Source organism: Canis lupus, chromosome 5, assembly GCF_011100685.1.
Source record: "Canis lupus familiaris isolate Mischka breed German Shepherd chromosome 5, alternate assembly UU_Cfam_GSD_1.0, whole genome shotgun sequence".
Taxonomy (NCBI): Eukaryota; Metazoa; Chordata; class Mammalia; order Carnivora; family Canidae; genus Canis; species Canis lupus.
The window spans coordinates 66,350,885-66,375,476 of NC_049226.1; the positions used below are offsets into that span (position 1 = coordinate 66,350,885).

Consider the following 24,592-nt stretch of genomic DNA (forward strand, 5'->3'; position numbering starts at 1 on the left):
AAAAATCACATGGGACCCCACCACCCCTTAGGGCTAAGTTCTTTTAACATTTTGGTTTATTTGTTTGCATTCTTTTTCAGGCACAGGTCCCCTGCTTTACAGCCTAGTCAACTGCATGGATGGCCTGCTGTCCGCACACTAGGGACTGTGCAGATTGCGTCCGTCACACCAGCTTCTGAGCAGTGAGAATGCCCTTGTGGAGCAGAGGTTTTTTTTTTTTTTAAGTTTTTTTTTTTTTAATTTTTATTTATTTATGATAGTCACAGAGAGAGAGAGAGAGAGGCAGAGACATAGGCAGAGGGAGAAGCAGGCTCCATGCACTGGGAGCCTGACGTGGGATTCGATCCCGGGTCTCCAGGATCGCGCCCTGGGCCAAAGGCAGGCGCTAAACCACTGCGCCACCCAGGGATCCCCTGGAGCAGAGTTTTTAAGGCCCTGCTCCCTGGAGCTCCGGGTAGCTGCTCAGGGTGGCACAGGAAGCGTGCAGTGAGGTCGAGTGTGACCCCAGGTCACCTGGTCCTGAAATTCATGCAGTCATCGATACTGCTGAGTCCCTGGCACCCTGGCTTATTTACACTGATCTAGTTCTTAGTTATGCAGGTACCATTGAATTTGTCCCCACCACATCAGGGGCATAAGTGAGGGTACCTGAGTGGAAGCTCCAAGCCGGGCCTCTGTGGGAAGGGGTGGCCTTTGACAGCTGGATAGCTGGGGCGCTTATTTTGGAGGAGGCTGTCTTCCAAATCCTCGGGGTTAGGGAGACTGACCCTGCCCTTCTACTCCTCCAGGGCGACCTCATCCCCGCCTGCTGGCTGGCCCTACTGCTGCCCTGGGGAGCATAAGAAATCCTCCCTCCCCAGGGCTCTGGGACCTGTGCAGACCCCTCTGGCCTGAGACCCTATGTGCAGGTATTATTTTGCTAACAGTCCCTATCTGTCCTTTACGCACAGACTTCCCTCCATCCTTTAGGTACTGTGCTCAGAGTTGTGTTTGTGTTTTGGGATATATTAGTGAGGATTGAATCAAAGAAGTCTTTCTGATTAGCTCTCAGATCACTAGAAAATCAGTTCCCCAAAGCTAGAAAACCTGGATTTGAATCTTGGCTCTGTCATTCAATAGCTGTGTGATCTTGAGCAAGTCACTCAACCTCTCTGAGCTTCTACTTCCTTAGGTGTGAAATGAGGATGAAAACGGTATTCTACCTCAAAGGTTGTTGTAGAGACATAGAATAGCTGTCATAATTAAGTAGTAGTAACTCATTAAACAATCATATGAATGATCTATCAGTGTGCACATCCCTAACAATTAAAATGATTCACAGTTTGCTTTACTCTCTTGGTTGTCTTGGTCTTGGTTTTATGTGTTTTTTCCCTCAGCATAGACTCAAAATAAATTTTCAGTACAGAAGGATATACCAAGTTTCCTTTTTTGAATAGATAATTCAAAATAAAGAGATTGCCTAGCTCTAGCTGTGATGTCTCCACCAGACCCTTACCTCACCCCACCCTCCATGCTGCCTGCAGCTGAGCACCAACCCCCCCAGCCTGTTCTGCAGCCTTTCCCAGGTCTTGCATGTTCATAACTTATCTCCCAGGGCTTTGTGAAAGCAGAAACCAGTGTTTTCCAACCAGTGACTTTCTGAAATCCGTGACCCTCTGTCTGGAGTTGGGAATTTGCTTTCTCATTTCTGTGCATGATATTCATTAGGAAGGTTCCATGTGCAAAATTCCACGAGTGGGGAGTGAGGAGAGGGTAAGGTGCCCTCTGCACGGCTGGCCGTGCACTCTCACTGCTGGGCTTAGGGCCAGGTACTTACTGATCTGACCACTGTTGGGCACATTCATGGGGTCCTGGAGGGCTGGCTCCCACCTCCATCCCCAGCGGTCAGCTCTGAGCCTTCCACCCTTTGGCTTCCTGCCTTTCCACCTGAGTGACACGCTTTTCCATGACAGCACTTTTGGTGACATGTAAGGACTTGAATCATTTGGTAAGTCACTCTGGTGTCTTCCTTTCTACTCCCAGATAGACCTGGCATTCCAACTCCAAAATCAGTCTCAGATCTATCTCTGTGTCTCCATCTGCACTGCCACCACACTGGTCCTTGCCACTGGCAGTTCTGACCTGGACGGTGTCAAGTCCTGTCCTCACATCCAGTCAGCCAGAGAAGGCAGGTGAGGGGTTTATGACCCCAGAACAACCCCAGTCAGAATCCTTCCTGTGGCTTCCTCTTGCCCTTATGAGAAGGTCAAATCCCGCTAGCCTCCCAGTGTCATCTCCTGTGCCCCTGCCTTGCCTCTCTGGTGCTCTGTTCCACCTGGGTCCCTCCACACACCTGTCCCTTCTGCTCCTGGCTCCTCTCATGATGGACTTGGTTCATCTTTATGCTGTGACTTCAAGGACATCTTTTGTGATTATCCTGTCCAGGCACATTCTCCCATCTTTGTGTTTTCCTCTGCTGCTACCTCTTGCTCAGTTTCTAATTGGCACCTATTAGGCTTTGTGCTGTAACTTATTTATCAACTACCTGGCTCCCATCAGACTGTGAACCCTACAAAGATGGGAGCTTCCATCTCTTGTCCACTGGAGCACCTTCAACAGCTAGCACATGACTCAGTAAATTCTTGGTGAATGAATGAATGAATGAATGAATGAATGAATGAAAAATGAGAAGGAAGAACGAGAGGGAGGAGAGGAGGGAGGGAGGGAGGAAGAAAACATTTCATGGGGGTTGCTCTCCTCTTTTGGGCTGATCTTTGGATTGGATTTTTATTGTCCAGATAAGAGAAAAAGTTCTCACTTGTTTTGGGTGTCCTCATTAGCACACATCTTGGCTCTGACCTCTAACCTGTAGTGGGTTACCTGGACCTGCTGTAGGACTCGGCTGAGCAGACTCCATGGACGCTGGGTGGTACATCTGGGAAGGGTTTCGGGCATAGCGCCCCTGCAGCTTATGACACCAGTGGTCTGGGGATCGTGCATAGGCCCACCATAGGGTTTTTGCTCATACTGTGCCTCCTTCCTAGAAAGCTCTCCAGACTTCTGCTCTCCCAGTGCCGCTTCCTCCCCTGCCAGGCTCAGCTGAAGCCCACCACTCCAGAACACTGCCTGGATTTTCAACTCCTAGAGCCCTCCCTGCTCGCCTCTTGCTCACCTGTGTGGTCCCACCCCTTCCTGTCCTTGAGATGCCAGTGGAGAAGTGTCTTTCTTCAGAGTGAGCACCAGCCTTTGGACAAGACTTCATTTCTCACAGCAGTCCCACTCTGGGGTGTCTGCCCAAGAGACATGAAAACATATGCCACAGAGATCATGACCTAAGCCCAAACTGAGAGCTGGATGCTCAACCAGCTGAGCTACGCAGGCTCATACCCCAAATTTATCTTACTGTTTTAGAAATCATTTTTTTTCTTACTTTAGTCTATTTTTACCTCTACTCCTTCCCTGGACTTTGCTGGGCATTGTTTGGACAGTAAGAGTATTGTTTTTGCTAATGAGATATTCTTGAAGTGTTTTCTCAAGGCTGCCAAGGAGGTTAAACATAACCCTGTAAGTCCAAGATCCCCCCAGGAAAGCACTGTGAGTGTCATGAAAGGGGTTGGGCCTTTATGGTGGGTGCTGGTGCAGAGCTGCCTCTGGTGAGGGGGTCCTGCCCATAGTCTCCCACCAGGTGAGGGCAGGACAGCCTGGACAGGGAGATGCTTCCTCCAGAAAGGTGCCTGTGGGCTGCTCCCATGATGGGGAGCAGAGCATATGTGCAATCTGAGTCAAGAGTCACCTGCTGAAGAAGGTCTGGGACTTCCTTTAGAAGCAGGTGAAAATGTAAATAGAGTGGAGTTCCATTACCAGACTCTTTCAGATCTCTGTTCTACCATTTAGAAACTTAGAGAAATCCCTATGCCTTGGTTTCCCCTTCTTTCTAACAGCGCTACACTGTTGCTGCCCCCCCCCCCCCCCCCCCCCCCCGCCCTGCCCGAGTGTTATGAGTCAAACCCTCCTGGTGCTCTCTGGGCATTGGGGCTGTGACGACATCCCCGCATAGAGGTCCTTGAGGAATCAGAGAGCAGTGACTGAGCACAGATCGTGCCTCCCTGGAACAGAGGTCAGTAGGATGCCACTAGGTTCCCACAAGTACACTGCCTTTGGTCACTCAGCCATGAGCACTAGAAAGGCTTAGAAGAGGGGCCAGGAGACCCTCGGGCCACTCCTGTGTTGCTCTGTCTGAGTGTGTTGGAGGATGGCCTGCCCTGGTGTCTGGGGACGGCTGGCCTTAGAGACCGACGCCCTTCTAATGGGCATTAGCTTATTTTTATATCAAATTAATGTGTTGAAGTGGGCAAACGCTCCCACAGTTCAACCATGCAGCTGGAATGGGTCGGTGGGAAGCTTCACTCCTGTCGGTGCCCAACAGCCAAGCCCTCCAGTACCCGACGCATCATGCAGGCCGCAGGCTTTCTGAAATAGCTTCATCGAGGTAGATCCTACATGTCACACCATTTAGGCATTTCTGTTGTACGATTCAGGGATTTTTAGTAACTTTACATTGTCTGAAATCAAATTTAGACCACTCTCACCCCTGAGAGCAACCCCTCATGCCTGTTTACATACAGTTAATGCTCCTGCCCCTGACAGCCTCTAATCCCTTTCTCTCTCCTGATCTGCCTTTCTGGACGTTTCATAGAAAAGGAATACTATAGTATGTGGTCTTTGGTGTCGCTTCCTACAAGACTTTCGGGGTTCATCACGTGACTGGATAACGTGCCACAGTGTGGAGGGACCACTTTTACATATCCACTCATCTGCTCATGGACTGTGTGTGGCTTGTTCCAGGCAAACAGTCATATATCTTCTCTTTCTTATACAAAATATAGCATTATTTTGTATTTACTTGTGATCATATGTGACTACACACATGTGTGTGCATGTATGTGCATACACATGTATATCTACAGGTGCAAGAACACCTTGCTTGTTTCCCTTCATATACACGTGACTGTTCTTTAAATCGTTTTTCAACATTGATTTTGTGCCAAGTGTCCCATTGGCGAGCCATCCTGTGTCTCGATTCCTGGGGAGGCCACGCAGCATCTCTCCCACTCATTGGTTGTGGGTGTCATTCTGGGCAGTCCTATCTTGATGTCACACCCCAAACAGGTGGTAAGTCCTGGAGGGCAGAGCCAGAACCCCATCTGGGACATGGAAGCAGCTCAAGGGGCTTATCTATTTTGGCTTGAGGAAGTGCCCCCTGCCCCCATGCATGTCCCAGAAGCTTTCCCTGGCACTGGTTCTTGGCTTCTTTGGCAGGTGAAGGGGATGGGGGTTGTGTTCCAGTTAGCAGCCCCCACCCTGCTCTGAGCCTCCCAGCCTGGCTGTGCTGCAAACTTTCAAGATTCCTTAAGAACAGACTCGTGGGCGGTCAGACCTCCATGCACATGGCTTCGAGGTGCTGTGGGTTTCCACTGGTTTAAGTTTGGGATTGGACCTAGAAGTGCTGGAAACTCTCCCTGGGGAACAGAGCAGAAACAGCCCATTGGCCCAGTGTTTCTTAGGGGGTCATCACCCTGATTGGGCCTAGGGCTGTGACAGTAGCTCTGTTTGTGAGCACTGACTGTGTGTTGGGTGCTACCGTAAGCTCTGTGTGTGAGCAGATCTGGTTCACCTATCCAGGGACCCATGAGGAGGATGTTGGGGTGAACCTCTTGTGCAAGGAGACTAACTGGATATGAGGCAGTGCCCTGAGCCCACCTCCCACTTGCCTACTACACTTCCTCCAGAGAGGGGTTTCCTGTGCCCTGGGCTTCTGCTTCCCCAAAATACTGATAGGAATAAAGATGAGAACAGAATGCAGTGCGCTCACGCAGGTGGCCGCCTGGTGCTGAGGGCTTTGTGCAGACGCCACAGGGCTGCATGCTCCCACTTCACAGGGCACACAAGCAAGGTGGGGCCGGGAGGAGAGGTGGAGGTGGAATTTGCACCGGCCAGAGATCAGCAGTGCCCTGTGAGCACTGGGCAGCGGGGTTGCAGCCCCCTGGAAAACTCCCCTGGAGAGCTCCGGTTCCTGTGGGGGGCTCTGGTCAGTGAAGGGGCAGCTCCTGCCCCCTGCCCTCCGGCCTCTGTCCTGGCCCAGGGTCCGACGCGGCAGTCTGTTTTCCAGACAGGAAACATGAATCAAAATAACATGACATACTGCACCGTAATTAGCGCTGTAGCGTGAGGCTGGGCAGCCTTAATGAGGAGCAGGCCTCTGCAGCCCGACCTGCCAGCCAGGCCTGTCCCTCCCCTCCTCCCCCTGCGCCCAGGGCCCAGCCACTCCTCAGGCGCAGAGAGCTGGGGCAGATAGGGAATGGAGGGAAGGCCGGGGGAGGGAGGAGGGGAGCACTTTGTGCTCCATGGTCTTGCTGTGTTTTGACACAGCTTGAATCCCTTGGATCCCTTGTTCTGGACTTGGTGAGGATCTTGCACTCTTCAGAGCCAGTCTGCAGGTTTTCCACGAAATGTAAAAGGGGGACTGCTGTGTAAAAGGGGGGCTGAGCCCTGCAGCCCCCTTAGCTCAGGGGGCTTGCCAAGACCCCGCATCCCCTTGCCTGCCCCTCCATCCCTGTCCTGGGTATCCTTGAGCCTCTGTGCCCACCTTTACCCAGCCTGTGTCCCCGTGGACCCCTCTCACCTCTGGCTCTGTGTCTCCTCCCTCCTCCCTAGGATCCTTCCTGGGAAGGACGAAACTGATGGCCTGGCTGGCTGGCTGGCTGGCTGCCTGGGCGTCCTCCTTGGAGCCACACCCCTCACCCTCTCCCCAGCCTCTCCCCTGCCCCTCCCTCCTGGAGACCCCCCAGAAGCTCCCCTCCTGGAGGTGCCCTCACCCTCCACCATCCCCCCTTGCTGGCTGACCTCTGCTTCCCTGGTGGTCTTCCCCGTGGTCAGCTGGGTGAAAGGTCACGGCTGTTGGAGGAGGGCCCGGGGTCTTTGAGGGCGTCTCACTGGGTGTTCCCCACGTGAGGGTCTTGGCCCCCTAGGGACCAGGGGCCACACAGCAGTGGGGGTGGGATCTGTGGGCAGCCCCTCCCTTCACTCTCCATGTCCTTCTGACACATCATTTGTGCTCCTTGTGGGAACGAGGTGCTTTCCTCTCCTCTCAGAGGGACCACGGAGTATTAGATGCTGAGCAGTGGGAGAGTCGCTGGCCTGATTTCATCCATGCTCTCCTCACATGGTAACAAAGAGCACGGCTCCTGGTGACCAGACCTGGGCCGGATTACCTCGCACCATGAGGCCTTAATGTCTGTCAAAACAGCAGCAGTGTTGGGTTGCTGAAACCCCCGCCCCAGCTCGGTGATTGGTCACCATGTTGTGTTTGCCGGGCTCGGGGCTGGCTGTGATCATGCACACTGCTCATGGGATTGTCAGAACAGCCCCCAGCATGAATGAGGTGGCACTTTCAGAAATGAGAAATGAGACTCAAAGACGTTGAGTGACTTGACCAGACTCAGCCATTGTGAGTTTGTGTATTCGTTTATGCTCTCACCCAGCATTTCACCAGTGGTGGTATGTACCAGGCACTGTGCCAGACACCATGGACACCATGGTGAGTGGGTGGCTGTGCTCTACCCTCCAGCATTCTCAGTCCATCAAGAGACAGATGCACCATATCATCATACATGACTATGAGCTCATCTGACCTGGACTGGGGGGCAAGCCAGGACTTCCTCCAGCTCTTGGCCATTGTGATGACATTTGTTGAATGAAGAGAGGTTAGGAAAAAAGAGAGGGAAGCGGCCCAGGCAGAGGGAATAGCATGTGCAAAGGCCCTGGGGTGAGACAGAGCTTTCTGTGCTCGTGGGAATGAGATAAGCTCTCGAGGTCAGAGTTAGCAGTGAAACATGGGAGGTCAAGGCTGGGGGTGTAGTTGGCTGAGGGGCTTGAGGCCACTAGGAAAAGATAGTCTTTCTAGGCCCTGTGGTGCACAGCAGTACCAGGACAATCTCCATGTATCACTATTAAAATGTTCTGATCAGTGGTGGATGCTACGTATCCCTTGTCCCGAATCCCCTGGGATCCTCAGCTCCCTTGCAGTTCTAGCAGGGCAGTTCCCCACAGCTGGGGGCTGGCTTCACTTCCCTGAGTGTAGTCTGGAAGGGGGTGGGCAGATACCTGCTCCCCAACTCCCTCCAAGGGGTGGTTCTATGCATGGGATGGTGTCATCTGCAGGTAGAGGCAATTCTTCTTCTTCCTCTACACTTTAGGTGCCTCCTACTCCTTCCTGTCGGCTCTCAGGCTAGGATTCCAGTACGACGTTGGATAGTGGTAGTGAAAACGGGCATCTGTCTTGTTCTTGATCTTAGAGGATGACTTTCAGTCTCTCCCTACTGAGTTTCACGTGAGCTGAGCATTTTTCACAAACATCGTTTATCACGTTGGAGAAGTTCCCTTCTGCCTTCTGTTCCGAGTTTCTGAGTGGTTTTTGTTTTGTTTTTAAATCATGAAAGGGTGTTGGTTTTGTCAAATGCCCTTCTGTGTCAGTTGAGATGACCGTCACTGCCCTGCCCTCTTCTGCTACTGTGGTGATTATGTGGACGGAGTTTGATGTGTTGAACTGTCCCGGCGTCCCTAGGGATAAACCCTACGTGCTCATGGTGTTACAGGTTTTAATAACGCCGTTGGATTCTGGTATTCTGTTGAGGACGTCTGCATCCCTGTTCCTTGGGGATGCTGGACTGCAGCTTTCTCACGGTGGTGCTGGGCTGACTCTGGGGCGTGGCCCCCATGGTCACTCAGAGGCCCCCGTCTCCAGTGCACCCATAGTGGCTTGTGTCCTTTCTCAGCCTCACTGTCTCATCCCCTCACGTGTGGGTGCTGGGGTCCAGGTCGCCTCCCTGGTACATTACTTCCTCTCATGTCCGCACATTTGATCGGCTTTGGGAGGAACAAAAACTCGGAGCAGTGAGGCGGCTGTGTACCCATTTCAAGCATAAAACCTAATTCTCAAAGATGATATTCATAAAAGCAAGATAAAAAACTCACTTAAAAAAATGAAATTTCCTTTCCCTGAAAGTTTTATACTTTCAGTATTTAAACACCCCCCCCACTTTGAATTTTATTCTTTTCTTAGCATAAATAGAAAATGTAAAGCAAATATGCTTTTTTTCCTAAGTAGATGCCTCCAACACCCTCTGGATGGTCCCCTGTGGGCTGCACAGATGTTATAGCATTCTGTGTGTGCCATGGTGGCCACAAGAGGATGGGCAGTCTTGTGTTGGTGGGTTAGGGGCAGGGCATGGCAGAAGGTGCCCCACATCCGGGTGGAAGGGACTGCAGGGGACCCTGCCCTTATCTTCTGTTTGAAGCTAGCTGGGTGGCAAGGAGCCCAGGGCTGGTCCCCAGGGCTGCCCTGAGTGCACCCACAGAGGAGTCAGCCACAGCCCGTTCTCTGCTCATCCACCAGACAAATCAGGAGCCCTCCCTTCCCCTTTTACTGAGACCCCACTGCCCACTCAAGGGAGCTGATGGTTGAGCCCTTTCTCTTCCTTCTGGTTGGCTCCTGAGAAAGGCAGTGAGCAAGAAAGAATGCTGCCATTCCTTATCTGTTATCTGGAGCTGCCTCTGCCTCACATAGATGGGCATGGAGGCTCATGGGGGGGGGGGGGGCTGTCCTCCACTTCCATATGCAATCCCTGCATTTTGTACTGACTAAGAGCCTGGATCTGAGAGCCAGCCAGGCCTGGATTTGAATTCTGCTACCTAACTTGCTCGGGCAAGTCATTTAGTGGCTCTGAAATCCCATTTCCCCTTCTGAAAATGGGTGTAATTAGCTGCTTGGGGAGGGAGAGAAGACATGTTGGCACACTGCCTAACACCTGGGAAGCACACAGTTTTGTGAACTAATTTATTGATCCAACACACATTTGTTGGCCACTGGTTCTGTGTCTGGGACTACTCTAGGTACCCAGGGTACACTTGTGAACAGCGGGGGCAATTCAATCATGAGAGGCAGAGAGGGAATGAGCATGTCACGCATGTAATGTCAGGTGGCATCTGCTGTGGGGAACATTCATGCAGTGCCAGGGAGAGGGTAGTGGGGTGCAGTACAGCTGTTCTTGTACTTGGATCAGGGAAGACCTCTGGAATATTATGGTGTCTGACCCAGAAGATATGAGAGATTGGGTGGGCCTGACATCTTGGGGAAGGGAATCTGGGCAGAGGGGAGTGACTGCAGAGGCCTGGAGGCTGGAGGGGCAGGCAGGAGTGCCGCTAGGCCATTATGTAACACACACCAGGCAGGGGGAGTCATGGAGGGCAGGGGGAGGCACGCCAGGCAGGGGGAGGCATGGGCCTCCCTTTGGTGCTTGGATGTGTCCTCAGTGAGATGTGCCACTGGAGGGTGCTGAGCAGGGAGTGATAGAGGATCCTTTACAACATGAAGGATCCCTCTGGATGTTGGGCCCAGAGGAGGGGCCCTCTGGGCTGCTGCCGTGGCCCAGATGACAGGTGGGTCAGAGGTCCTGGGTAGAGGAGGAGGCAACGCAGGATCTGTTCTGATTGGCAGAGGGGCCAGGTATGAGTGGTGGGGGAGAAGAGGCTTAATGCAGGTTACCTCATGCCTCTTGGGGGCTGGTGGCCCGGAAGGTCAGCAGATGTCCCTGTGATGACTAGTACCTGATTCTCCCACATGCCAGGGACTCAGCCCTTTGTTGAGAAACTGCACTGGACCAAGTGGTAGCAAACCAGAGTTCATACCCGGTGGGGGGCTCATGGCCCTCCCCTCCTGGGTTAGAGGGTGTCCCTTCCAAAGGGAAGTCCTCATTGGTCCTGTGGGGGTAATGGGCCAGTCTGTCTAATTCAGCCCTCCCTGGGGCGGTCTAATTGCCCATTTAACCTTTGTGGGCGCTTAATTAAGGATGTTTAGTCTGGCATGCTGCGCTCGGCTCATTAGGGTCAAGCTCCTACCTTCCCTCCAGCCCGTCAGAGGCCCAGACAGACCGGCTGTCCGAGGCGTCCCCTGAGAGGAAGGGGAAATGGAAGGTTTCGCTCAAGTGCTGCCCAGCCCGTGGTGGGTGTGGGCTGACCAGAGTGCACTCGTGGGTGGGGCTGGGGAGGACGGCTGCCCCCAGACCAGGGGCACTGTGGCTGGGGTGGGGCAGAGCTGAGGCAGGCTTGGATGGTTTACTTAGATAAGGTCTGGCAGTAGTGCCCCCCCCCCCCCCCCCCATTCACGTTGGAGGCCATCAGATCCAGGGGTTTGGTCACCGCTCTTCTGGCAAATTCAAGGATGAGAATCGGCACAGCCAGGGCAGTCCCAGAGACCACCTTGTACAGGGATTGGCAAACACTTCCGTAAGGGGCCAGGTTGTTAGTGTTTTAGGTTCTGCTGGCCTTGGTTATGACCACTCTGACTGCCACTGTGGTGTGAAAGCAGACGCAGATAACATGCAAATGAACAGGCGTGGCTGTGCTTGCTTCATTAGCGTTTTATTTACCCAGAGAGAGTAGGCCCCATTTGGCTGATCTCAGACCCAGTAGATCTTTCTACAGGAGGAATCCAAATACCTCTCCTTCCACCACTCATTGTAACTCACAAGTTGCAGCACTCAGGAGCCCCCTGCCCCAGCAAACTTCATCTTTCTCAAGGTCAAGTGTCATATGTGCTATAGCGTTTATCTATTACTTAACCTTTAACTGACATACTGTTTTTATTAGATTCCTACTATTTCTTTATTGTGTCACTGATAAAGTTTTGTGCTCCTAACTACCTTTTCTCATAAGCCCTATGGTTGTCCTGCAGTTTTGCACAATTCAGTGGTTTTGAGGAATGCACATGCCATGTTGTAGAGGGATTGACTCTATTTATAAGCCAGGCCTTCTGAGTTCTAGTCCTGTGTTACTACTGTATTAGTTAGGATTGGCCAGGCTTTGTTGCAGTAACAAGAACATCCTGAAATTTTAGGCTGTCTCCATGTTGTGACTTGGGATCCAGGCTGTTGTCATCTGGTGGTTCCACGTCTTTTCATGTGGCTCCCATCATCACCGACAAAGCAGAAGGGAAAGCGAGGGTCCTGGTGAGTGTTTCCTAGACAAGGTGTAGTACTGGCTTAGAACACTTCTGCCCACACCCTGCAGATCAGAAGTCAATCCCATGGTTCCCACCAGCTGCACGGGAGGCTTTGAAGTACAGCCTTCCTGTGTGTTCCAGAGGGAAACAGGATTTGCAGAGTGTTGTCTGTTGTATCATCACCCCTGTTCACTCACCCTTTAGTAGTTCACTGAAACATTATGCCAGGCTCTGTTCTAGGATCTGAGGAAGTTGTAGAGAAGAGCCAAACCCAAACGAAACTATAGAAAGGAGCCCTGCCTTCCTGGAGAGCACAGTCTAAGGGATAGATGGACAATCTGCAGATGAGTAAGATACTGTAAGAGACTTGTGCAGGTGACATTGCTATGGAGTGAAAAGAAAGTGAGCAGGTGGGAGAGTGTTGGGGTTGGGGTGACATCATCTCTTTAAGTCAGATGTGTGGTCCATAACCCTCTCTGGGAAAGTGGCATTCTAGAAGTGCCTTGAGAGAGATTCTATAGGGAGCCATGTGGAGAATGGGGTAGATGACTCTCAGCCAGTACACACAGCCATTGCTGAGGCCTGAAATAGGAATGTGTCTGGACACTTCGATGAACTACAAGGAGACCGTGTGGCTGAGGAGCAGGAGCAGGGTCAGAGAGCTGTCACAGGGATGGTTGCCCAGGAAGCTGTGGACTGTTCTCCAGACTTTTAGCCTGAAACCAGAGCTGTTCTTGTGATTGCTGCCCTTGAACCCGGGACATTGTTTCTGCTTCCTGGCTCCTCCACTGACCACAGGCACCATGTTCTTCCATAGATAAAGGAAGTGGGCCTTGAGAGCATAGTGAATCCCATTTCCCAGAATCAGTTATAAAACTAAAATGAGAAGGTGGGGTTTGTGTGTGTTGGGGATCATAGTTCTACTTTACGGTAACATGCACTGAATATCGAGGTTGTTGGGGAGTGCATCCTGGGAACCATGGGTCAGCGACTCTCACTCCAGCTGACCTCTGTCCCAGGACAGCGTCTCACCCATTCCCTAGTGGTCCCCCATGGGGCCGCAGACCTGGTGAGAACACTGTGCTACTTTTCCCTCTGTGGGAAGGGGGCAGGCAGCAAATAATTAAATTGATGTCGACATTTATTGCTGTGAAGGCAGTAAAAGCATCACATGGCTTCCTCATAAAAAGTCATAAGGCCTATTTACAATCCCACATTATTTTTGTGGTAATCCAAACCAGTGACATTTTCTGAAGCCCTTATGTGTTCAGCTGGGATGGAGGGGGGTGCACATCAAACCATCCGTCTCTTGACCGGGGTGGAGGGAGCCTGGTTTGTTTGGATTTGTGTGTTTTATTGATTCAGGGCAAATGTCTTTTGGCCCATTACCCAAAAGGTCAAAAGCTGCCATCCTGGCATCTCATGGGTAAGGGTCGGGGATTCTACAGATGTGCCCAGCAACTCTGAACCGACAGTGTCCTTTGGATTGTCCAAAATACCATCTCGCATTCTGTGGCCACTTGTCAACTTTCTAGAGATGTGTTTGCATGGAGCATGAGTTAGGGTTGCTTCTTGGGAGAACAAGTTGGCCACACAAAATAGAATATAAACCCCAGCAATTTCTCATCCAGGAATCGGCCCTGCAGATGCACTCACACATATGCCCCGAGGCCCATGAGTGTTGAAATGAATGTATTTCATTTGAAATATTCAAGTAATATCCGAAGTCAGTATTGAATATTGAAACGCTGAAAATGCTGAAAACCACTGAAATGTCTATGGGTAGATGATTATAAATAACAGATGGTGCGTGTCTGTAAACTGAGACCAGGTCATCACCAGACAACTGAGGGCGGTCTGTGTGTGGGTACAGCATGTCCTCCATGGTGCAAGATGAAGAGGCAAGATGCAGAAGACTGTTTAGAATAAGCCCACTTATCTAGATTTTGAAAAAAAAATTATGCTGATACTTGTGTAGAACAATTTTGGAATGATGCACAAGTAACTATTAAAAGTGATTGGTGGAGTGGTTCTCCTGGTGTCTGCTCCACACGGTCACCCAGGGACTAGGGCTCCTTCCTGCAGACCCTGCGTCCTTCGCTGCCTCCTCTGGATTTGGCCACCAGACAAGGGAAGAGCTGACAGGTGTACACTGATGGGCCAGGATCCAGTTGTGAGGCCATCCATCCCTAACCACAGACAGGAATCTGTCTCAAGGGAACAGTCTGGTGACCAGCTTACTATGGATAACACAGCACAGAGCAAGTAATGTCCTTGTCCTTTCCTTCCAGGCCTGTGCATCCGTGAGTCTAGCCCTGACCTGAGGTGAGTCATGTTTCCTCTCTGAATTTCATTTTCTTCAGTGAAAATGTTGGAGAAGATACAAGGTTTTAAACTTTTCTTGGTAGATAGCTCCCTTCAAGTGAAGTCGACTGCAGAACCCAAAACAGACGGCTGCAGGTAGGGGGTGCAGGTGGGGGGCCTAGAGCCCTGTGTGCCCATCTCCCCTCTTGCTCTTGTGGCGCAGCCCTGGACCTTCTGGGGCCCTGCGGATCCTGTGTGCATGCTGTTGCTGGCCTACATAGCTTCTAGTCATGATGTGATCCAGCCAATCTCTAGACTCTTCAGGGAACTTTCAAAATTTTGCTGTGTTCTCACTTTGGAAAAAGCTGAAGACGTTTGAAACCAGGGCCACTTGGCTTAGCTTCCTGGTTGGCCCTGGGATGCTCCTGCAACCTGCTCAGAACCACCTGCTTGGCGCTCCCAACATTACTCTACCACAATTTATTTTTTTACTAGGGGGAAATGTTTAGCATAATAAATCGTGTGGTCCCAGTGTTCCCTGAACCATTTCCATGGAAAGGGGCTCCTGAGCTGGCCTTCAGATCAGGACTCTATCAGTGGGAGCACCTGGTTGCCATGGCAGAATGGAGAAAAGGTCTTGTCTGGGACTTTCCAAAGTCTGCGGAACCGGACAAGCACATCTGCTTTGAGGAAATAGGAAAAGGCTCAGGGATGACGTGGCGATATTGCTTTATTGGGTGGGGGACAGTTCCAAACCACATTACAGATTTTTTTTACAGTGATTTTGAAAGGGAATTCATATAATCTTGGCAATTTAGACATTAAAGTCTCAAGGCTCTAATGGGCCTAAAATAAATATATACATATTTTCCACCAATTTAAAAAATAATAATCCTAAACCAGAAACTACTTCAGTCTCGTTTCTTGAATTGGCTTGCTTCCTTCCCACAGCCGAGTAGGTTGAAAGAAGCAGAGAAAGAGAAGGTTCCTGCAGCTCCCCACTTGTGCCAAGAGCCTTTGACCTTCCACTTGGGTCAGATCAGCAACATCCTATTGAAACGTACAAACCTGATGATGTCTTACCCATCCAGAGATGGCGTAAGTAGTGAGGGGTACCGAAGGACCCAGGAAATGGCTCTGTTGGCATTACTGCCTGAAAACGGGCCAAGGATTTCCTGATGCTAGTATTCTCAAATTCCCTTATAGACACACGCCTCCATGAATAGGCAACGTCCACCCCATTGGGCATGTCTTGAACACAGGTGAGACTGGACATTGCCCTTGGTCCCCTGACCTATTGTTAGGTCCCCAGGGAAAGAAGGAGATGCCAGTTAAACATGCCAAAGATCCTCAGTGTTCTGTGTCCTCTGAGCCCCTGGCCTGTGATGCTTGTGCCCTGAGTCTCCTACCCTGTCCACATTCTCCGCGTTTGTAGACGAAGAAGCCCCAGGGCAGGCAGAGCTTGGACAGAGGCTCCGGTAAAGTGCTGAGGACGAAGGTGGCCCTGAGTCTAAGTCCCGGGTGTGTCTCTTTCTTTCTCTGTGAGCGTGGACACAGCATATGGATAGTAACAGTAACCAGAGCTATCTTGTGCTGGCTCTTCTTTACCAATAAATCAGATGGAAGCATTTTTGTATCTCTCAGAAAAGGAAGAGATTTAACTCAGAGGATGAGGAGCTCTCCCAGCTGTTGGCAATCTGGAAGAACAAGGATCAGGACACGTGATCGCTCACACCCATGTTGGCCTCTGGCATCATAGTGCCTCTAGCACTGAGGCTGGTGTTTGGCAGGAACCCCAGGCAGCGGCTACCAAACCTGGCCTGTGGCACCTTCCATGTGTCCGCCCACTAATACCAGGGGAGCGGTGTCCTCAGGCTCTCCCCTACTTCTCAGAGCTCTCCTCAGCACAAACGTGTACGTGGGATGGATGCTGAGCACTCACCACTTGGTTCCTGAGCGATAAGCTTGACCATTGACATTTGAAAACAAATCATAGCTACACCAACAGGACCGTAGGGAAGACTCAGAATGGCTAGAAACCCCCTTGAGAGGCTTGGACAGCAAATGGAAAAGTGCTGTTGGTGGCCAGGGACGTTGGCCATTGGGCTTTGAACCAACTATGCAACCTGGAGAGTGCAGGAGCTGCATTGACTGGCTGACAGGACCTGTGTCCTCTGGTACTCCGAATACCTGGCCTGACGCTGCCCTGAGCAGAGCCCCGCCCCAGAGCCTCTTCCTCCTCTGAGTTCCAGTTAACTCACTTTGTCTAAACCATACACGGTTTCCTTGGCTAATGGTTCACCTTATACAGTATCTTTTTCCTAGGTAGAGTTTTTAGCTTCTTGAGGGCAGGCAAAATGTCCTCAAATCTTCAGGCCCCACAAAGAAATGTTTCTTTAAAGTAACATAAAAAATATGTGTTCATTAGAAAACACTGGAAAATGCAAGGAAGCCCAAATAAGGTAACCCAAGTCTTTGATAATCCTGCCCCCCAGAGTGATATGCTGCTAGTATACAGTGGCTCCACTTTCATCTCCCCCGTACTCACACACGTATAAATGTGAGCCCACAGTAACACATCACTAACAAGCTAACAGAGCTCCTGATGCCTGCCAGGCCCTGACTGTGTTCCTCACTGTTTGTAGCAATCGCAAACACACTGAACCTCTGTCGTTAGGCATGTCCCTTCCTTCCTCCTCTGAGGGACCCCTAGGAGCAGGAAGCCCCCCTTCTTCTTGGCCCTCCATGCCATGAGTCCTCCTGGGATAGACCCTCCACATCCCAAGGGGACCTGTGATTTTGTTCATCAGCCGAGTCTGTGTAACTAACCGGGCCACAAACCAGTGAGGTAGAACCTGTTCTCCAGTTGGCTTTATCAGTAGGGGAAGTGGGCTATCTATCTCCATGTGCCCGTGTCTCTACCGTCCCTGCTTGGGGTGGGAGAGACGGGGGTGCATATTGACCCCTGGCCACTGTGCTAAGTCTTTACACACCTTGTCTAATTAATCCTTGGATAACAGAGCAGTTGGTATTAAATGGGCATTCTTTTTTTTTTTTTTTAATTTTTATTTATTTATGATAGTCACAGAGAGAGAGAGAGAGAGGCAGAGACACAGGCAGAGGGAGAAGCAGGCTCCATGCACCGGGAGCCTGATGTGGGATTCGATCCTGGGTCTCCAGGATCGCGCCCTGGGCCAAAGGCAGGCGCCAAACCGCTGCGCCACCCAGGGATCCCATGGGCATTCTTTTTTTAAAAATATTGATTTATTTAATTAGGAGAGAAGAGAGAGCTCAACCACACACATGGGGCGGGGGTGAGCAGAGAGAGTGGGAGACAGAGAATCTCAAGCAGACTCCCCACTGAGTGCAGAGCCTGACACGGGGCTCAGTATCACGACCCTGAGATCATGACGCAACCCAAAATCAAGTCAGACACTCAACTGACTGAGCCACCCAGGCGTCTCAAAATGGTTATTCTTTTAGGGGAAAAGCTAAAGCACAGAGAGGTTAGTGGCCTCCCCTCAGTCACATAGCTGGTACCTGGTGAAGCGGGGTATGCCCTAGCTCTTTCTCCTCCTCCTCCTCCTTCTTTTAAAACAGTGTTACTGAGATACAATTCCCATACCATACAGTCACTCATTCGGGGTATACATGTCAGTGTTTTGGTGTATTCACATGTAAGTGCAATGGTAACCATGGTCACTTTGAGAACATTTTCATCCCGACAAAGGAAGCTCCATACCATGCAGCTGTCACCCTGTCTTTTCCCACCGGCTTCTTCACTATGCCCCCTACCCCAGCATTAAGCATGACTAACCAGCTCTCAGCCTCTGTGGATTTGCCTGTTCTGGACGCTTCACATAACTGAGTCAGACAATACATGGTCTTGGCGTCTGGCTGTGTCCCCGAACACGATGTTTGCAAAGTTCATCTATGCTGTGGCGTGATTAGCTCTCCATTTCTTTTTGTTGATGAATAGCGTTCCACGGTGTGGATATCCATGTTTATCTGCTTGTCAGCCAATAGACCTCTGGGCTGTCCCCACCTCTTGTCTAGGCTGAACCGCTGTCTTTCTGGAAAGAATCTTCCCCGCCTGCCCTCCTAGTGGGTTGGTGGCTTTAAGTGAGGGCAGCACGGATGGCAGAGAGCCCAAGCACTCCTAGCTTCTAAGACAGGCCAATGGCAATCACTTCCCCAACCTGCAATTTTGGCTCAGGCCAGGGAGGGGCGCGGCCTGGGCCCTGGAGCCAGACCACCGGGGCAGCCAGAGGGGGAGGACTGGTGAGTTCAGAAGCAGGAAAAACAGATGTCACAGCCCTCTCCTCCACAAAACCCGTCTCCACAGTCAGCACTGTTGCCCCAAGGAACATTGTGTTGTGACCTGGATCACAAGACAGGAGTTCTGGTTCTCTTTGAATTCTGAGCACCTAAGCAGCAGAAATTCCTGGATGGGTTGGGAAGAGGGGGAAGATGTTCCCCCCACCCCAGAGATGTTAGTGCCTGCCAGGGACAAACTATCCCAGACAGAGAGCCCCTGGCGGGGCAGCCCGACCCAGTACCCTTGGGCCTTGAGGCTCATTTGGAATTGGCAGCTGGCGTCCCAGAGGGGCTCTGGCCCCCACATGGGATCTGTGTGTGTGCCTGGAGCCTGTGGTGAGCGGGAATTAGAGTGACCCATGTCGCCACTGTGACCCATGTCGCCGGCGGGGCTTGCTGTGCTCAGCAGCGGGGGTGGCCAGGCAGGCTGTTTCTGGAAAAAATCACCCTGCTCATTACAGGCTTCGGGTGGGCTCCCAAGGGTCAAGTTGGGTTTGTTTGCCTGTCTTGGGAGTCGAGGAAACTGTGGCCCTTTTGCTGCTGGTTCAGCAGAAGCAAGGCTCCAAGATGGTGTCGATGTGCTGCCAAGGACAGTAGCAGATGGCAACCTAGGGTTGAGAAGGAAGAGGGTGTGGACTGAGAATGTGGGCTGGAGAAGGTCAGAGGGTCTCCTACAAAACACAGAGGGACCCACCTAGCTGACATGTTGTAACAGCACAACGGGTGCCGGGTACACCGAGCAAGCATGGTGGCTGGTTTTGTCTCTTTCTATGCAGGGAAAGTGGAGACTCAGAGTGTTTAAGTGACCTGCCTAAGGCACGGAGCTGGCAGCAGAGGTTGGCCCACACCCCAGCTTCCGACTGTCGCTCTCTTCTACAGGTTCATCGTAAGTGGGTCAGGTTCTTGTGTCCTTGGTGGTCTGGGGGGCAGAGGCTGGCAGGGGACACATGTTATGCTTCCCAAATGCCTCTTGTTCTTGTTCTGTTTTTTAAGTTGGAACAAAACATAGATAATGTGAATTTACCATTATAACCATTCTTACATGTACAGTTTGGTGGCTTTAAGTACATTTATGCTGTGTGACCATCCTCACCATCCACCTCCAGAACCTTTTCATCTTCCCACACTGGAACTCCATCCCCATGAACCACCCCTCCCCAGCCCTGGCCCCAGGCTGTGGCCCCAGCCTGGCCCCCATCTACTTTATGTCTTGATGAATTTGATGACTCCAGTATCTCATATAAGAGAATCCTCTAGTATTTTTTTTTTTTTTTTTTTTGTGACCGGTTTATCCCATCGAGCATAATATCCTCCAGGTTCATCCACGTTGTGGGTGGTGTCACAACTTCCTTTTGTAAAGCTGAAAAATACTCCTTTGTGTGTGTAGACCACATTTTGCTCATCCAGTCATCACCCCAAAGGCTTTCAACATTTCAGTCCTAGACCACTTCAGTGAGCTGGGGAAATTATGGCGTCTCTCCCAAGGAAGTGTGTGGTTGCACTTTGTGCTAGACATGATAATGGCCCCTGAATATGTTGCCTTCCTTAAGCCCAAAGCCTTTGACAATGTGAACTTAACATGGCAGGAGGGACTTTGCAAATTTGGTTAAGTCTAGGATCTTGAGATGGGGGACGATCCTGGATGGTCCAGGTGGGACCAGTGTGATCACAGGGTCCTTGTAAGGAGGACAAACAGGAGGTAGAGAGGGAAAGAAGAAAGAGACAGGACCCTGGAAGCAGAGGTCAGAGTGAGCCATTACCAGAAGGGCTGTGAGCCAAGGGACAGTGCCTTTAGAAGCTGGGAGGACAAAGAAACAGATTCTCCCCTGGAGCTCCAGAGGGAACACAGTGCTGCTGACACCTTGATTTTAGGACTTCTGACCTCCAGAGCTAGATGGTGATAAATCTGTGTTATTTAAAGCTGCATGATTTGTGATTTGTTACAGCAGCTACCGGAAACTCATACACTGTTAAATTTGCACAATGAGTGTCAGGGCTTCCTGAACCCTTCCTGAATCTCCATGAGGGGATTCTAGGGTAGGAACTGCACTCTGATGCCAGCATGTGTGGCTCTGCAGCCTGCAGTGTGCAGCACACACCCTCCTTTGCCTTCACAGCAGCATGGGCTTGGCCGGGGGCGGGGGTGGCGGGGTGGCTGTTGGACGGAGGTACACAGGATATGTCTGTGGGTGTGAACTTCAGGAAGTCTCCTTCAGCCTGTGTGGGCTGTTCACACTTCCTAGTACACTTTCCATTTCATCTGCACTTAGGATTTAAAATCTGCCCCCTGTGGATATGATTTACCTTTTCTGTCCTCCGTGCTTTTTATGTCTACTTGGCCTTCTCTCACTGATGACACTGCCAGGAGCTTCTGTCTCTTTTATCTTGTCCCTAATGGAAGAATCCAGAGGAACACTTCTCTTCCAGCCTCAAGACAACTCATTACTTGACTAGAAATAAAATAGAATTTCAGCGTATGTTTTAACTGGGTTGGAGTTCTGCTTCTAGCGACCTGTGGCTCCACGGTGAAAACTCACCTCTGTGACTGCTTTCCCTCACCATACTGGCCAGCTGCTGCCCTGAGTCTTCTGCACTGGATTTCATGAGTGTGTTTCAAGCAGGCATCAGAAGAAGTCCCCAGCTTTAGTGCTCACGTCCACCTGTCAGTTTAGTATCCTGTTCGTGGTTGGGAGTGCAGTGATGACACGTTAGACGGAGAGGGGCTAGGTGCTCTGGACCCTGAGATGGTGTGGTCCAGAGCTCCATCTGCTTTCTAAGATGGAAGTTCAGAGGTCCAGGCTCACAGAGGCAGGCTGCCGTCAGCTGGGGGTGCTAGGTTGAATTTCCCGGATGAAGGATAGCCACCTTGGTGATGGCATTGGTGTCTCTCCCAGCATGGCTGGAGAGATATGTCTGTGATGCTCTGAGCCTGAGGAGGAGCCGATGGGGTGATCCTGAGGAGAAGCTGGCTCTGTGTCCAGCAGGTGGGAAGAGCATCCACATGGCATCCAGAAGCTTCCATGGTACCTTGCCCCAGCCTTGTTGTCTCCATGTCACACACTTGGTGTGTTCCCCATCTGTGTTCCCAGGGCAGGGTGGGAGATTTGAGGTGAAGGCCCAACAATTTAGCATCTGAACAGTAGGCTGTACCCCTGTCGAGAGAGCAGAGGGAGCAGCCCCCTACCTCTCCCTAGGAGAGTGGTTTTCTGTGCCAGTGGGGTAGCTGGTTTTGGGCTTGAAATGCTTGAAGGAGTGCTTGGGAAGATCCCACAAAGGGCATTGGCTGGAAAGGCAAACTGAGGAAGGCATGCAGAGGCCCCCCTGCCCCGACCTGCGGTTGTCCGGGCGGTCAGGGGACCTAGAATCTGGGTGGGACAGCTCCAAAAGGTTGATGGAAGGGTTGGCCCAGTGCCAGGTGCCTGCTGGCTGTGAACTCTCTGGGTCACCAGTGGGGGAGAGCCGACCTCCTCTGTGGGGTCTGGAAGACACCCTTGATCTAGCCACCCTCCCTCTGTCCTGGAGGCTGGCCCTGTGGGAACAGCCATGGAGCGAGGATGCAATGGGAACGGCTCTGATCTGTGAGTGACCTGAGCTCTGGCCTAGGGAGGGAGGACCGGTCCCTCCTTCCATCTCCTCAGCCCTCATTCAGCCTTCTCTTTACTTCAGCCCCCATGCTCCCTGGTGGGAATCGGATATTTTGAGACTAATTTCTGCCTTCAGGAAAGGAAGGCTGTAGTAGGGGTCAGAGTGGGTCCAGACATGGGGTTTGGGAAGGCCTGTGCTCTATTTGCCCTGAGGATTTCCTTTGAGACATGGAGTCTGAACAAGCTTTTCCTATAATTAAAATAAGCTGTCACCTTACAGCTGTGGTGTGAGAGGGGCACAGTGTCTCCCTCCACCCTACGGTGGCTAGATTGCTTCTCAACCAGACTTGGATCTTGGCGGTAGCCCCAGAGTGTGAGCCCATTGGTGACAGCGGGTCCCAGGCCAGGAGGTTGTTTCAGCACCAGGGAAGATGACTGGTGGGTGCCTTTCTCTAGAACAGCTCACTGGTGCCAGCAGTGAGGAAGGGTGTAGTAGGACCCCCCGGACCCATCCAAATCCAAACCTGGGAGTGTGACCTTATATTGTGAAGGGCTTGGCAGATGTGATTAAGTTCAGGATCTCAAGATGGGGCTGACACAGGATGATCCAGATGTAGTCACAGGTGTCATGGACGGAGGGAGAGGGACATTCAATGTGGAGGGGCAGAGATTGGGGACATGGCCACCAGCCATGGTGTGGCACCTCTTGAAGAGGCAGGAAGTGGATCTGCCTGGAGCCTCTGGCAGGAACCATCCCTGCCAACACCTTGACTGTATCCCAGGGAGACTTGGTTTGAATTCCTGGCTTGTAGAACCACAGGGGAGTAACTATGAGTTATGTGAAGCCACTTGGTTTGTGGTGACTTGTTTGTGGCAGCCATGGGAGACAGGCCCTGGTGGGGGGGGGCGGTGCCTGCCTGCGTAGGAGCAGGGAAGACATGCCAAGGAGTGGGAGCTGAGGACCCAGGCAGGGCTGCCAGGGCCACATGTACTCGGAGCTTTCCCATCCACTTTCACTCACGGATCAAGGAGACCCTCTGAGGGGCACAGGACCACCCCCCCCCCCCCCACGGTGGGAAATAGGCTCAGAGAGGCACCTTGCCCAAGATTTCCTGCTGTGTGAGGAACAGCTCCACGGTCCACAGTTCTCCAGTCCACCATGTCACCCACCCACCATGTTACCCACTCCTGCTAAAGAAAACACACCCACAGTCTTCAGGGGCTTTTTGCCTAGAACCTTCCACACTGTCCTTCTGGGATTCTCAGGAACAGAGCCCAGCCTCCAGAGCTCATGCATCCTTGACGATGCAGGACAGAGAAAGAGCCCCTGTCACTTCTCGCCCTAGAGCAGCTGGGGATGTGCCCAGGCATTGTGCAGGGGATCTGGCTTCATTATACCTTGAGACTCCTCTGGAAACCTCATTAGGCCATGGGTCCCAGGTGGGGACTAGGGTGAGGCCAGAGGAGGTAGCAGAGGTGAACCCACTCATGGGTGCTGACTGTGCATTGCACAGTCTGTACATAGCCAGCTCAGTTAGCTGTTCCCCCTGCAGTCCACATGGGCACCCAGTCCCAGTGCCTGCAAGCACGTGCTCTGGGCTCTGTCAGTGGACTGGAGGGCCACCTTCCTGAGCCTGCTTCTGCAAAGCTCCTCCAGAGCTTCTCCCTTCAGCCTTCCACATGGGCCTGCACTGTTGAGGGTGTGCTGTGTGTTGGGATAGGTCCTGGCAAGAGGAATGGAGGATGGACCTGAAATGGGCCAATGGGAGGTGCAGGGGAAGGAGAGAGGGCCATGGAGGAAGAACTGCAGATACCTGGTGCCCATGAGCTTCAGTGCGGGACAGTGTTGGGGCTGAGGACAGAAGTGGAGGGTGAGAAGAGCTGGTGCAGGTGCAGTGATGGGCCAGAGCCAGCCCTTTGGGTTGTGAGGTGTTGGGGATAGAGGAGGCAGGGTGGGTGGGGGGAGGCGGGTGCTGGCTGAGGCACTCACAAGGGTGCCCAGGCATGTGATGCAGGTGAGTGGAGGGACCCTCCTGCCATGCTGTGCTGCTGTGACACTTGGTAAAACCTGTCTGGGGGAAATTTGTCCATACTTATAGAAATTATAGATGTCGTACCCTATTTTCAGCCACCCCACTTGGGCTTGGTCCTCTGATTAGATTTGTGTGCATATGAGCTGTCGTGCACAGAGTCATTGGTCTGCAACTTTACGAGATGGGAATCAACCAAAATGTCAGTTAAAAGGACTAGTTGAATTATGAGTCATCCACATGACAGAGAGGTGTCCTTTGTGTCCTGATGTGGGAGACTCGGTGAAGATGGTGGTGATGGTAGACATGGAATAAATAGC

General features: G+C 51.8%; 1 long non-coding RNA gene across 2 annotated transcripts in view; it reads left to right on the forward strand.

Annotated features, from left to right (window-relative positions):
• The first annotated feature begins 346 nt into the window (after positions 1 to 346).
• The window catches only part of LOC119876310, a 79,853-nt gene continuing 55,607 nt past the window's right edge, over positions 347 to 24,592 (forward strand). The window contains exons 1-2 of one of the 2 annotated variants that reach the window (XR_005359936.1): positions 347 to 908; positions 14,329 to 14,362. This is a non-coding gene — a long non-coding RNA (uncharacterized LOC119876310). Of the gene's footprint in view, positions 909 to 14,328; positions 14,363 to 18,247; positions 19,545 to 24,592 lie in introns of those variants that run through there. The other variant, XR_005359937.1, reaches the window with a different exon arrangement.